The sequence below is a fragment of the Dermacentor silvarum genome, chromosome 7 (genome assembly GCF_013339745.2).
Source record: "Dermacentor silvarum isolate Dsil-2018 chromosome 7, BIME_Dsil_1.4, whole genome shotgun sequence".
NCBI lineage: Eukaryota > Metazoa > Arthropoda > Arachnida > Ixodida > Ixodidae > Dermacentor > Dermacentor silvarum.
In genome coordinates this window covers 138,850,919-138,865,489 of record NC_051160.1, presented here as the reverse complement: position 1 = coordinate 138,865,489, position 14,571 = coordinate 138,850,919, and the positions used below count along the sequence as shown (strand labels likewise).

Below are 14,571 nucleotides of genomic sequence, written 5' to 3'. Positions count from 1 at the left end.
GAGCTCGTCGTTTCCCGGCTGCAGCTGATGTTTTCGTTGCCGGTGGCGGAGGCGCGCAGGTTCGCGGTCGTCGACTGCACTGTAAGCAAAAATGAGCCGAGATGGGAGTAAATGACTTGTCCTCTAGCGCATTCCCAGATGGGAGTGCGATATACTCCGGTCAGGCGGAGTAAAAAGTTTACTCCCCTGCTGAACGGAGGTTTTGGGTGGAATGATGGGAGTATATGTTTACTCCCCTGTTGAGCTGAACGGAGGGTTTGGGTGGAATGATGGGAGTATATGTTTACACCCATCGCGGAGGTTTTGCAGGGAATTATGGGAATATATGTTTACATCCATCGAGGTGGTTTTGCAGGGAACTATGGGAGCATATGTTTACATCCTTCGAGGAGGTTTTGCAGGGAATTATGGGAATATATGTTTACATCCATCGAGGTGGTTTTGCAGGCAACTATGGGAGCATATGTTTACTCCCATCAAGGAGGTCTTGCAGGGAACTATGGGATTATATGTTTACACCCACCGAGGAGGTTTTGCAGGGAATTATGGGATTATACGTTTACCTTCATCGAGGAGCTTTTGCAGGGAACCATGGGAGCATATGCTTACATCCATCGAGGACGCTTTGCAGGGTACCATTGGAGTATCTTTTTACATTGATTGGGGAGCTTTTGCAAGAGGTGGGAGTATCTGTTCGCATGCATCAGATAATATTCCGCTCTCAGAATCTTCAATATTAATTTTCCACACTGAGAAATGCACAATATATTGTTTTTCCAAGCTGGAAGATGCACACAAAAGTAGTCAAAGTAGTGCTTTGTAGAAAATAATTTTATTGAACATTGTGAAGCCATTAGAATCCACATGATCACATCATCTAAAGAAAGCAATCCCATCAAACTCAGGCATTCAAAAACGTACATCCTTAACAGCATGGGCTACCATGCAGTCTGGTGTGACAGGGAGTCTTGTCAAAACTTTTTAAGATGGCCTAAAGCACACTTATAAAACCCTATTGTCATAGATTGCACTAACCATGTAATCACCCGCATCATAAATGTTGTGAATATGCAAATACACAGTGGGTGGACTAGTGCAAATTGTACACAGGCAAGAAGGAAGAAATGGATGACACGAGCGCAAGCTCTCAACTGGTTTTTACGATTCTTCCTTTTTGTCCATGTTATTTGCACAACGCACAGTATGAATTGAAAGCAACTCATTCAAGTGCAGGTTCACACAAGACCATATAAAATACATCAAAAGTACATTGAAACCTGCCACAAGTGCCTAAACAATGTGAAATAGTTTGGAAGTAACAGTTACAGCAGAGCATTCTGTGACATTTGAGTTTGCCAACTTAGACATTGTGGCACTGCAAAAGGAAAAGCAACGAGTAAAGCAGACGTCACTTCTCAGTGATATTGACAAGTGTACGAGAGCTAAAGCAGCAAAAGTTGGGGAAGATGCCAACACACTAATTGCACTTTGAAAATAAATGTTTAAGAAAACGACAGTTCTGGGAGGCAAAACGGTGCTACTTTTACAGTAAGAAGCTGGCAGAGTGGACTAAATGAAGCAGAGTTCAGCTTTGCTTTTTGCCCCCTACCGCCGAAAGGCAGACATAGTAGCCAAGAGAGCCATAAGGGATGCTAAAGTGTTCATTTATTGTACCTTGATTTTAAGAGTTGGTAAAAGCGCGTGTTATTAATGGCAGCAACCCATCACAATTCCTTCCACAGATTGACTCTAGGCTGTAGTCTACACTTTGCAGCCCATGGATCAGCAATAATGCTGAAAGAAAAAAACAGTCAGCAAAAAATAAACAAAAGTACCAAAATAATGACCAGCTTTTGTCAGTGATCATCCAAACTGCCTTCCCGACATTCCGCCTGGATAATGCTGCTGGTGTGAAAAGGCTTAGAGCCTAGAACCACCATGTGAGCCCACTTTTGACGATTAAGAGGCAAAAAACAGGCAATGCTGAAGACTGCATTACGAAAGACCATCTGGACTAGTTGAGATGACAACTTTTGGAAGCTTTGTTCCATAACAGCTCGGGAAAAAAAAGTAAAAAAAAAAGATAACACAGATGTATGCCAATCTGACAGCAAAGCTGTTATAAGGCACTTCTCATACCCTTTAAAAAAACTAGGGGTCTAGTTGCTGGCTAACAGCCTTGCTTGAACAGAAACTGCTGCAGAGCTCGAGCATTGTCAAGGCTGGCTGTTCTTAGAGATGGCCTGCATTCAGGCTAGTAGGTAGTGGGTAAGGGGGGCATCACAAAGAAAAGGAAAACAGCATGCATAATTGGTACATAATATACATGCACGATTAATTGGCATAATAATGAATGATTTCCTGCGTACACTGGATGATTACACAAATATAACAAAAGGTACAGTACACATAAGAATAGGCAATTCAATGTCGTATACATAATACAAAAATAGCAACAAAAAATAACAATGGACAAATAAACTGAAGGGTTACATCAGTATTGCATAAAAATATATTGGGCTGGTGACGTTCTAATTAGAGAAAAAAAGAAACAGTAATACAAGAAAAAGAGCAAAGTGATCCCATAAACAAAAAAGCTAACAGAAGGCATATCATGAGGAAACATTAGAAGGGGACACGCATTTTTGTCGAGACTACGCAATGAAATGCGAAATGAGAAGCTGGCGAAATTTGTCAGGATTTTTTTCGGAGACTATGGAATCAGGAAAGGCATTCCATAATCAAATGGCACGGGGCCGGCCAATTGAATACGTGAATGTCTCCGTATATCCGAGTGAAGCTGAGGTGAATATGTAGCCTGCGTGATGTGCATGGTGCAAATTCAAGCCGCAAGGAAGATTTCCTATCCACATGAACGTCCTTATGAAGCAGAGATAAGAGAGCGAAGTCACAACGGATACTGAGGGATGGAAGGGAAATATCCAGTTTTATTTGTGAAATACTGTAATTGTATGTATAGTTATGAGATAAACCTTGCGGCCCTATTTTGGATAGACTCTAATAAGCTGGTTAGGTTCTTATGGTAAGGTGACCAGATTGGAGAGGCTAATTCGAGCTGTGGGCGAACAAACGTTTGGAAAGCTAGCTTACGGATGTTGGAGGGTGATTTGCGCAGGGTTCGATATACACGGTAACATTTATTTCATGATCGTTGATCATTACATTTCAAAGTATATTTGATGCTCCGAACACGTGTTGCATTCACATTTAATATAGCCGCAAACACTAACTCCCCTTAACAGCGTCGCTGTAAGATAAGCATCATGGCACTGCAGATATTACACATAAATAAATAAGTAAATAAAAGGTAGATATATAAGCAATGAAACATAAGGTTGACTGTGGTAGCAGAGAAAGGAGACACGTTAGACATCATATTAAAATGACATCAGTCATTGGTGTGAACATAGCGCTTAGAACATGCACTACACTTGTAGTTTACGAGCATTAAATGGAGCATGCAGAAAAGTATTAGCTAATTTCATGGCCTGCAAGACCTACGATGCCATGAACTAGTGCCTCAAAATGTGCACTCCTGGTCTTTTGTGCCTCCATTCAAGCCAGTGTATCTATCTCTTTTTCCTGGTTTGCACTGCACCGTTTTCACGTTAAAGGTAAACCATCTCGGTACTGATTGTGCTTGTTAATCATGTCACCTTACAGCAAAGAAACAGTACTACCAAATGAGACAAAACAAAAGCATGAACACAGTGCTGACTGACAACTGTATGCATTTACTACCATGCTTTGCCTTTTACACACAGAACAAAGCCAAGTAAGGACAATAAAGAAACAGCGAATGGAGAAAGAGCACACAACTAAGGGCAGGAGCCAGTGCACCCGCCTGTCAGACAGATGTATTAGTGGTAGACTAAGTAAACGTAACAAAGCCAGCAAGCTTGCCTTGCATTGTCAGCAGTGCAAATGTACTGTTTTGCCTGTGTGAAACACTGTTAGGGCCCCTGATAATTTTACAAGAGAAATGGTAGCATTCGAGATTGACTGCTCAACAGATATTTCTGTCAGCAGCCCTTCTCTTAACCTTACAGAACAATAAATCCAAATTACTTGCTGTGGCATTGTGACCAATGGGATGAATGCATGGTGGTAGTGCCAAGTGTGCCTACCATTTCTTTTGTGGCTTTTTGAGACAGAGATACAATGGCATATAACTTGTAATTTACATGCATGTTGCATGCCTGTCTCATGTCTTGTGGTGAGTACCTGTTTGCCATTTTAAATGCAAACCAACCAGCCAAGCTTTATAAAACCTCAACGTGCGACACTGCACATCCTGTGCCACAGGAGCCACGTGTCCCCTGAAAACGTTTTTGAGCTCCAATGCCTTCACACGTGGTTTCGTGTGGCAAAGACCCAAAAAGGCATGCTTGAAAAATGCGAGCAATCGGGGTGCCTTTTTGGGCTATTCAACACTGAACACCCAAAAAGATGCAAAAAGGCACGCCATGCCACCGAGGAGGGATTTCATCTGGAAAATGCGCTGCCTGTCTGTGTAGAGACAGTCCCACGTCGGCTTCTCCAAGTAGACAAGGCGTCAGTGGCACATCGTTCTGTAAAAGAAAGAGTAAAATCACTAACCGAGATTACAGCATTTCCCTGGAGGTATAATAAAAAAATTCCATAATTCCCAACCAATGAACGGGAGCAAAGACATTGCCTTTCTGAATGCCACAACAGGGCCACATCACTGAAACTGCGCAAAATCTTGTGATCTTCAACTAATGCTCAGGCGATGACTGACAACAGTAATGGAAAATGTACAATTATGTCTGGTCACATAGTATTCAACACTGGAAAGTTGAGTACAGTAGTATCTTGTTTATACGATCCTGTTTCGTACTATTTCCCGTCGCCAATCTTTGCGATCGAGAACAGAAAAATGACCAAATACAGTTTCACTTTTTCACCTGCTAATACATTTACAGAAAACACATTCCTTTGGCACCAACAATCAGTACATCGCCAAACTTCGATCACATTGCTATGTACTATTTGAAGACGATGACGTGGACACTTGGATATAGTGGGACATACCCATAAAGGCCGATTTATACTAGGCCAACATGACACCGTTTTTGGCCTGCCGACTGTTCATGACAGCATTTTCCTTCCTTGGCTGGCCGGTTGGCCACAGCGGTTTCCGTCTTGTAAACTGCTGTCGCCAACAGTCGGCAGACCAAAATCGGTGTCGTGTCAGCCTAGTGTGAATCAGCCTTAAGCAATCGCTGGCTGATCTGAGGACGACGTGTCTTGTTTTGATGTTGGCTGGGTTCCATGTTGGCCAGTGCTTGCTACCCCTTATAAGTACACCATGTAAATAGTTTACCTACTGTGCTTCCACATAACACTATTATATGTTTACCATCCACTAGATCCCATGTGAACGAGAAACAGCACAGACAATCGAGAGCAGTAGCCACCTATTGCAGCAGCTTCCCTGCAGTACCTGCTTACCAGTGTCATGTGAAAACACTGGCACACACAGTTTTCTCTTCGGCTACCGGCAAATGACCTTAGAGGTGGAATACACATACAAGGTGGAATTAAATGTTTCCAGACTTGCTCTGTTTTGAACATTGAAACGCTGTCACCTACAAAATAGCTCCCTTGCACATAGAGCGCTCCCAATGTTCCGGTCACTTAGAAAATATATGTTGGAAGTGGTTTTTCCAGATAGAGTCAAGCACCCTCCTCCCACCAGGCTTTATTTTCAAATTTCATGACTCAATAACAAGCTTTATTACAACTTTCGAGCCGAGTTTTTAATTTTGGGAGGAGAGCAAGATAAGCAAGAGCAAGTTCTGATGAATGACCCGCCTTTCACAACTTTGCACAAGCAAGTTTCTTGCCGCAAACATCGTTCCTCTTGCACATTTACTCTACTAATCAGATTTGGCTCCCACTTAATTCACTCGCTTCTCAAGATGAAAAAAAGGCTCAAAGATTGCGAATTTGACAAGATTGCTTTAATAAAGCTCAAATCATAGAAGGGTGCTTGACTCATTTGGAAAGACATCCAGGCCGTATTCACAAAATGGCAGGAGCACTAGATTGCTGGTCAAGGGTGCTATATGAAAGGTGACAGTGTTTGAATACACAAAAATGACTGTACAAAACAGAGCCAGTCTCGATACCTTTTGATACTACCTCGTATATATACGACTTTTGTCTGTAAAGTTCGGAGCCATTTATTTTCTTCCGAAGAAGTGATTCCCTGAAGCATCTGTTGGCAAGTGTGTGTAACACCATCTTTTGCAACTAAACAGTGTTTTTCGGGTTAGTTGCTGTGGCAGCCACTACATGGCATTATGTGGCGGAAAAATCCAGTGTGCACGGTGCCAGAGGTTCAAAGGCAAGGGTATGTAATTGAAAGGGCAGTGCTTGCAGTAAATAAGGAAATTGGGACGCTATCTAACGCAATCAATTTAAGGCAAGACAAACCTCATCTACAAAGGCAAAGGCTAACAAAAGATTTGTGGCACAAAATGACAAGAAACACAAGAGGGACAGGATAGGATGCCAGACTTTCAACTAGTGTATTTTGAGCAACCCCCCCCACCCAAATATATATTTTTCAAGAACGTGCACATGCGGAGAATGCAGATCGTGCAGACAAACTATCTTGCAGCACTATCTACATATAACGATACGGAAGGCACACTAATGCAACCATCTCCCTTCTTAATATCAAAGGCTTCAAGCACTTCACGGGCTTATGTTACTGTACTCCTTCCTATCAGGCACGTCCCCAAACCATGGTACGCCGCCGCATGAAGCACAATGGAATGGCAGGTATGAACCCACACCATTCGTAATCGATAATACGCATTCCCTTAGGCTGTCATTAACACAGCAGCCTGTTTGGCCTATGTAAACATTGCCACAGCTCAACGGAATGTAATAAATGATGCCCACCACGCAATGCATAAGTGGCCTGGCATGCTTCTTTTTACAAACAAGTTTGGCCTTTTGGGGAGAAACACAGGCACACAGCTTCGACAACTTGTTAGGTGCCGAGAAAACCACTTGGATGTCACGCCTATTTGCAACTTTTTTCAAGTTGTGGGCAATCTTATGCATGTAAGGTAATAGCAGTGGTCTCTTCTGCATGGCCTCAGGCTTTGGCTGCAGCAGAAAGGATGCATCACTCGCAGAAAAAGTTCTGGTCAGCCTTGTCACGATGATAGCAGTTTGTATTGCGCTTCCTCCTAACTGTCTGTTAAGCCAAGTACCCAGCACAACAAGCTACTTTTGCACAAGCTGGAGTGGCACATAAAAGTGCACATGCTCATTCTAAGAAGTATATGCATGCTTAAATACAGAAATTCTTGTTTTCAGTCGGCAAAATTAGTTTTGCACGATCATTCATTAATTACGATAGAAGATTGGGCGAGTTGGTCATGGTTTATAACGGCGGTGTTGCGTAGCACGTGAAATGAAGGAAAAAGGACAGATGAGTAAAGAGCACTAACTTCCAACTGATGTTTATTTGCAGATGAGCATTATTTATAGAGCAGCAAACAGAAAGACCACAGAAAAAAGGAAGATACCCAGAGCCAGTGCATCGTTGCCAAGTGAGATCGCTTTTGTTAACATGTACCCATGATTTCCCTACGCCCTGCCAAGTAATCATGCTCAAGCCGTGAGGGAGCAATGGACGGGATGCTTACGCAGCAGTCACCTAACTTGTAAATATTCTCTGCTTGTATGATTTCTCGGGTTAACTGCGACCTGTGCTTTGCCAATACCACACAATCATAAAGAAAGGAGGCGCATCCACAATCACGGCAATGAATGCCAAGACGACCCTGCACCGCATTGTACACGTTGGTTCGGTGCTCACGCAAGCGGTCGTTGAGACGCCTGCCAGTCTGACCGACTTAAGTCCTACCGAACTTCAGTGGGATCGAGTAAACGAATCCCTCTGCACGAGACGAAGCGTGACTTGTGGTTGATGGAGCCCAAAGAAAAGTTTGCGCGTGGTGCGTTGACTCCTAGACAAAGCTTCTGAAGTTTCTCTGGTGCCGACAAAACCACATGCACGTTGGCGCCCTGGACAATCTTCTAACTTTGAGTGGGTCGAGCCGAAGGGCAAAAGTGGTTTGCTACTTCTTGGTACATACATCCAGCAAATGTGTGTAGGTGTGAATAAAAGCTTCAAATCACGAAATCGTAGAGTGTTGGGATCAGGCAATTCAAACGTGAGAACAAGCGGCTGCAGGCACTCACGGAAAATAGCCACAGTATCTGAGGCAATCTTCTGAAGAACTCATTGTTACATTTTTTTTTCAGCCGCTTGTTCTCAAGTTTGAATCGCCCAATTCTAACACTCTTCGATTGCTTGATTTGAAGCTTTTATTCACACCTACACATGTTTGCTGGATGAATGTGCCAAGAAGTGGCAAACCACATTTGTCCTTCGGCTCAGCCCACTCAAAGTTAGTTAAGAGGGGCATTACTAACCGCTGCCTTGCCGACGCCCTCAAGAAATCTTGCCCCCACACAATGCATCATAGTTTTGCACAACAGGTGAGATGGCTGAAAGGTTGCTTAAGGTCATGCAACGAGGGCGTAAGCCTAAAAAACATGACAACTCTGAAAAGAGCCAGCCTGTCGTTTCGCCGTACGTGCACAGCATTTGGCACAGGTTAAAGAAGATTGTCCAGGGCACCGTGTACATGTGGTTTTCTCGGCACCAGAGAAACTTCAGAAGCTTTGTCTAGGAGTCAACACACCACACGCAAACTTTTCTTTGTGGTCCATCAACCACAAGTCACGCTTTGTCTCGTGCATAGAGGGAGTCGTTTACTCAATCCCACTGAAGTTCGGTAGGACTTATGTCGGCCAGACTGGCAGGTGTCTCAATGACCGCCTGCGTGAGCACCGAAACAATGTGTACAATGCGGTGCAGGGGCATCTTGGCATTCATTGCCATGAGTGTGGATGTGCTCCCTTTCTTTATGATTGCGTGGTATTGGCAAGGCACAGGCCACAGTTAACCCAAGAAATCATACAAGCAGAGAATATTTACAAGTTAGGTGACTGCTGCGTAAGCATCCCGTCCATTGCTCTCTCATGGCTTGAGCATGATTACTTGGCAGGGCGTAGGGAAATCATGGGTACATGTTAACAAAAGCGATCTCACCTGTCAACGATGCACTGGCTCTGGGTATCCTTTTTTCTGTTTGCTGCTAGTATAAATAATGCTCATCTGCAAATAAACATCAGTTGGAAGTTAGCACTATTTACTCTTCTCTGTTCTTTTTCTTAGATTTCGCACGCGATGCAACACCGCCATTCATCCATGGTGTTTAACGTCCTAAGCTAGGGCTACGAGAGACCGCTTTAGAGGAGGGCTTCAGAACCTGCGAGCTTGTGCTTATCAAATCTTTCATGGTAACATCTTCATGGTTGCATGTAGGAAAACCAAGGCCCAAATAGTCAACCTGACTAGTATGTGCTACCTCTCCAGAGCTGCCTGTATACACGTAGTAAAGATAACTTCTCATGCTCAGACACTTTACTCATAGCCTCAGCGGCCAAAAGCCATTCTGAATGCATTAATATGACTATCTAAAACCAATAATATGAAATGTGTCCAGCAACTAGTGACTGCATGACGTGACTTAAACCATATTTGAACAAAACATTTTTCTTCTGGCAGCAGTCTAGCTCTGAAAACAGCCGCATAAGAGCATAATATATTGACATCAATTTCATTCTACAAGGCAGGTATGCAGAGTGACAAATATTCCAAGCTAATAGGCATAGTCTGACAATCATTAACAAAAGAAGAGTGATGTTTACCAAGCCGCTCGTCCTACAACTGATTTTGTCGAGGAGGTGTGGATACTTTTGTACCAGCCCTTCTACAGCTCTCGTGATGGATACCCATAAGCAAACTGTTGATACTTTTATACGGTGCCAGTGCAGCGTGGCAATAGTACTTAGGAGAATAATTCAAAAGTTCAAAAGGAATTTTACCTCACACTATCATTTCATGTCAGTCAGGTCAACATCAATGCCACAATGGGAACACAATGTCTCGCCCGCATATGAAAGCACATGTCCACCCAACTTGAAAACTTCTCTACAACAATGCCACGTTCACTACGCTTGTAGCATTTCCATAAAAATTTGCCTGACAAAAAAAAAAAACGCCTGAATATACAGCTTTCCCTCTGTCTTTTCTTTAATGGAAATAGACTTACTTGAAAATAAGGATACCACTTATACGAGAAATCTCAGTGTGGTGTTAGCTAATCACCAGTTTCATTAATTAACTTCGTACTTAATCACGTGGGGCACATGTTCTGACTGCGTAAACAAGGCTAAGCAATAATGAAGACAATTATGTGGATAACAGCAGTTTTCGAGAGAAGGATCAATATCTCCAGCGGGTTACATTCATGTTTCACTCATCAACACGAAGCTTGAAATGTGCTTATGTTCTTGCTTTCTCGAGCTGTGTTGCGCTGTGTTTCTTGCCAATGTCTCCGACATGGGCGAGAAGCGCAGTCTCCAGACTGACAAAACATTTTGTCATCGGCAAGTGGCTTTTTATCTTTGTGCAAGTCCTCAAAAGGCTGGGAAGAGTTGTAGAGGCTCATTCACACCGGCGACTGGCAGTGGTCGCACGACCAAGTTGGTCGCAAATGGTCGCTTTTCTCCAAAAGTGACCATTTTGGGCCAGTCGCTCGCTGCTCGATTTAAGGCTCATTCACACCGGCAACTTGCGGAGGTCGCGCGACCATTTGCGACTCGCGACCAAAAAGCGACCTGATGTTCACACCGGCAAGCCCGGCTGAGCGCGACTCGCAAGTCGCAATCCCGGAGATTATCGTTCTCAGCGAGAACACTATATAGGAATCTACGCAGTTCGTGCGTACTTCGATGGCGCTGTGTAAATTTGTTTCGCGTTCCGGCAACAGCCATGGATTTGGATTCGAATGATGGCTGGATTTTGATTCGAGCGAACAGGAAGACGTCGTCCCTGTGCTGATGTGCTCTGCCATGGTGTCAGCTGTAGCAGCGCAGAAGCCTCCGAAGAAAACGCTACGGGTTAGTGCGCCTGTGCCTCCGCTCGCGTGAAGTGGCTGGCCACGCAAGCCGCCTCCTTCCCGAACTTTGTGCGCATGACAACGAGTATTATAGAGAGAAAGTTGTAATTTCTAGTTCGCATTGCGTGGGATTCGGTGCATAATATTAAAGCGAAGCTGGTGACCTTTGGGTGGCGTGCTCATCCAACGAACGGCAGCTGGAAAAAGGGTTTGTGTTGTGCTTTCTTTTCCTGTTTAGCTTCCAGCAAATGCGACCGCGTACATTCGACACGTTGCTGCAACTGCTGCATCCCAACATCACAAGACAAGACACCAATTACTGGCCTGTAGTCTGCATATGGTGGCGTGGACATTGCATTTGGCGTGGAGGACGCCGGATAAAAACACATGACATCATTTTCGGCGTGGCGCTGATTGGTTGAGCAGCTTTGCGACCACGGTCGTGCGACTGAAAAATCGAGCAGCGAGCGACTGGCCCAAAATGGTCGATTTTCCAGAAAAGCGCCCATTTGCAACCATTCGTGACTGGTCGCTTTGCGACCAACTTGATCGCGCGACCACTGTGAGTCACCGGTGTGAATGAGCCTTCATCAGTCGCGCGACCGTGGTCGCAAAGCTGCTAAAGCAATCAGCGCCGCGCCGAAAGTGACGTTATGAGTTTTTATCCCGCGTCCTCACGCCAAATACAATGTGCACGCCACCATATGCAGACTACAGGCCGGTAATTGGTGTCTTGTCTTGTGTTTCTCGGGCGCAGCAGTTGTAGCAACGTGTCGAATGTACGCGGGCGCATTCGCTGGAAGCTAAACAGCAGGAAAAGAAAGCACGACACAAACCCTTTTTCCAGCTCGTTGGATGAGCGCGCCACCCAAAGGTCAACAGCTTCGCTTTAATATTATGCACCGAATCTCACGCAATGCGAACTAGAAATTACAAGTTGCGCTCGATATTACTCGTTGTCATACGCACAAAGTTCGGGTAGGAGGCGGCGTGCGTGGCCGGCCACTTTACGCGAGCGGAGGCACGGGTGCACCCACCAGCGTTGCGTTTTCTTCGGAGACTTCCGCGCTGCCACAGCTGACACCACGGCAGAGCACATCAGCACAGGGACGACGTCTTCCTGTTCGCTCGAATCAAAATCCATGACTGTTGCTGGAACGCGAAACCAATTTACACAGTGCACGCGAACTGCGTAGATTAGTCCTAGAGTTCTCGCTGAGAACGGGATTGCGACTTGCCGGTCGCGCTCAGCCGGGCTTGCCGGTGTGAACATAAGTCGCCTTCGGTCGCTTTTTGATCGCGAGTCGCAATGGTCGCGCGACCTCCTCAAGTCGCCGTTGTGAATGAGCCTTAGGAATACTCGGGCAGCGTGTACCCTTTACTCGACGGTCCGTCAAAATTGCAACAAGTGGCACCCCGGTTTGGTTACACGAGGTACTTTTGACTGCGAGGGTCGGGTTCAAACTTCTCCAACCCGTACGGGGCTCTATCGCGATCGAAAGCGCTTGTACGACACCGCGGTATTAAATAGCAAACACCAAGGGACTTACCACGTGTTGCCGTTGATAGTTGCCGGAGATGAGAGAGCCGTCAGCAACTCTTCATGTCGCCCTGCCTGCAGCGTTAGTTTCTTCATCCAACCGGTCTCGAGAATGCCCAGGCAAACAACGCTGGATGTCATAGCTCGCGGTGGTTAAAAAAAAGTAAATAAAACGCTCTAACTACTAAGAAGAGTGGGCATCTTGTCCAGCGCGGCTCAGATGGGTCAGGTAAACCACACAACACCTACTGTAAAGCGCGCGAAGCAACTTGCATTACGGTGTGGCATCACAGGGCGGCATGGCGTGGCGCTAGTGTCTGCTGGAATTGTCGTGTCAAATTTGTCGACGGAAATAATTTTTTATTAATAGCAGTGCGTCAGTTCTTTTCAGAACATCTCAGAAAAACAAGAAATATGATTTGTTCAATTGTATAACAAGTCATAAGCATTCGTATGCAAAAAAAAAAAAAAAAAACATTATGCGAACTTGTCTAGGCTTAGCAAAACATGTACTCGAAAACACGGTTCGTTATGTGTACTCTGAAATAGTGGCAACAAGAAAAATAATTGTGAGCATTAATCATTTAACTAGTCCATGGAGTTTTGTTTCTTTCCTCCATGAACTAATCCAAAGAAACGTTGCGATGTGACGCGGAAGGCGACGTAACTGGCTACTGATGTACCACGGCTACTGATCTGTAGATTTTTAGAGATTTTCAGTGATATTGTCACGAAGTTAACGAGCGAGGCCTTGGCAAAACGGTGTTCCTTTAATAATGGCTGACACTCGAAGAGCGTGCATTCCACTACGCACTTCGTCATTCTCGTTCTAGTGGCCGGAGGTGTGTTCTCCCCTCTCAAAAGCGACTGTCCCGTCGCGAGGTCGGGTGGTTACAATAAAGCGCATAAATTGGTAGGATAGCTCTAATGGCAAATGTGGTCACAGAAAGCAAAGGATAACCACAACACTGCGTAGGACGGCGAAGGGATTGAATGATGCACTTCGCTGGCGGGCGTAGTATGGCTTCATCCCTACTACGTGCATAACTTCGGAACGGGGACGTCATTGGCTCAAGCGAGGGGCACGATCTCGTAATTCACATCGCTAAGGCGACGCACAATCTCGTATGAGCCGATGTATCGTCGCAGTAATTTCTCCGAGAGCCCACGGTGGCGGACAGGTGTCCACACGTAGTATGCGTGTGGAAACATATCGAAACATACTTCGAAACATATCTGAGGTTCGGTGTCTTCCAAGGGGGCGGGGGCTACTACTTTATTTCATTTGAAGGTTTTACTAATAGTCGATATATATAATCATCAGCCTATATTTATGTCCACTGCAGGACGAAGGCCTCTCCCTATATATATATATATATATATATATATATATCGTTCGTTGGTAGTAATCTCGTATTTCGGCAGAAACATTTCAGTAATACCGCATCCCTTACTGCATTTATGGAGTTCCTGCCGATCACGCATGTGCTTGCTGCACTAAATTTAGGGTGGCCCACCCTCATATCACCCCCACATTTAGGTTGCCCCTCCTCCCCCTCCTCTCCCTATATCACCCCAAATTTAGGTTGGCCAAACCCCATATGACCCCAAATTTAGGTTGCCCCCCACATATCACCCCCATAAATTCATGTCAAATAGAAAGGGACCAAGCCCAAGAATGTCTTGCTTGCCTATGGTGATAACAAACCACGGTGGGACTGCCCGAAGGTGAGGTCCGAGAAGTGGAGAGGCTTGTGTGGATCAACAAAAAGGAATTGAAAACACCAAACAATGTTTATCTATGCGGCTGTCATTTCATAACAGGCATGTTATGGTTGCAGTGACCCATCTCTGTGCTCAGTGTGCCACCGCGGAGTTGATAACTGCACACTGCATCTTGCGGAGGCTGATTTATGTCCAAAGCTGAAG

The 14,571-nt window shown here is 44.9% G+C and overlaps 1 long non-coding RNA gene across 1 annotated transcript; it reads right to left on the bottom strand.

Annotated features, from left to right (window-relative positions):
* Positions 1 to 813: 813 nt before the first annotated feature.
* LOC125946991 (uncharacterized) lies at positions 814 to 13,916 on the bottom strand. Its single transcript, XR_007468050.1, has 2 exons — positions 12,653 to 13,916; positions 814 to 4,592 (listed from the first exon to the last, which is right to left on the bottom strand). It is a non-coding gene; the product is annotated as an uncharacterized LOC125946991 (long non-coding RNA).
* Positions 13,917 to 14,571: the final 655 nt, after the last annotated feature.